A 1,397-nucleotide genomic window follows, 5' to 3' on the forward strand; every position below is an offset into this window, starting at 1 on the left:
AGTTTAAGAAGATGCCGTATGGGTTAGTCAGCTCAGCAGCAACATTCAATTGCATGATGAGAAAGATGTTGCACAAAACCACCAACATCGAGCATTATGTGGACGACATTTTGACACACACAGCCATATGGGAAGACCACCTGAAGAAACTTAGAGGGCTGTTCAGGCAAGTGAGGGAAGCAGATCTGACCATCTAAGTGCTACATCGACTGTTCTGTGTTGGAGTTTGTTGGACACAAGGTGGGCAACCGACAAATAGTCATGAAAGAGGAGAAGCTAACGTGCATACAAGATGACCAAGCAGCAAGTTAGATCCTATCTCATATTAGCAGGATACTATAGGAAGTTGATCCAAACTACGCTGAAGTTGCTGCACAATTGACTGACCCAACCAAGAACGACCTACCTAACAAGGTGAAGTGGGAACAACTACAGCAGATAGCATTCCAGAAGTTACAGAACATGTTGCAAAGTTTACTAATCCTTAGAATGCCAGATTTCAGTAAACCATTCATCATTCAGGCCGATGCTTCAGACATTGGAATTGGAGCAGTATTCCTACAAGAACATGAAGATGTACTGTTTCCGGTAATGTATGTAAGTAAAAAGTTGTTGAGTAGTGAGAAGAACTACTCTGAGATCGAACGAGAGTATGTGACCATCATATTTGCCATCCAGAAATTCCAGAACTACTTATACGGCAAAGAGTTCATCACCCAGACGGACCATCAACCACTTGCATACATCCAAAAGAGGTGCAAAATCGACAGTGTGAGGATCTTGAGGTGGGCGTTGTACCTCCAGAACTATATGTTTCGCATTGAAGGCATCAAGGGGACTGCAAATGTTGGTGCATATTGTATGAGTAGACTTTTTGTATGAACTAAAATAATCTTTGTATATAGTGTAAAAAAAAAATTATTACAGAGGGGCTTATGGGAAAACATACATAACTGATCATTTTAAGTTTAATACGAGAGTATTATTTAGTTTATATTTTGCGAGCGTTAAATTAAGTTATTTTAAGAAACAATAGTTATGGCAAGTTTGCTTGCGTAACTTTTTACGAATAATTTTTTGTGTAGTTTAATTTTTGTGAATTGACATCACGTTGTTCGAACCTTCTGTATTTCTTTCTTGTTACTTTATTTTAAGAGATTATTGTTACATCACAGCTTCTCGTAGTGTACAAAGTTCTAGGCCTCAGTTGGGCAATATATATATATTAATAATGGTTGGAGACGGCTTGAATGGGTAATGAAGAAAAACTTTAATATAAGTTTAACATAACAGCAAATGTAGAACGTTTCGACAAGGTTTTGTCATCATCATCATCAATATATATATATATATATATATTGTTACGACAGCGGAAGTCGCGCGACGCTGGGAGCATG

The sequence above is a fragment of the Limulus polyphemus genome, unplaced genomic scaffold (genome assembly GCF_000517525.1).
Source record: "Limulus polyphemus unplaced genomic scaffold, Limulus_polyphemus-2.1.2 Scaffold274, whole genome shotgun sequence".
NCBI classification, from domain to species: domain Eukaryota; kingdom Metazoa; phylum Arthropoda; class Merostomata; order Xiphosura; family Limulidae; genus Limulus; species Limulus polyphemus.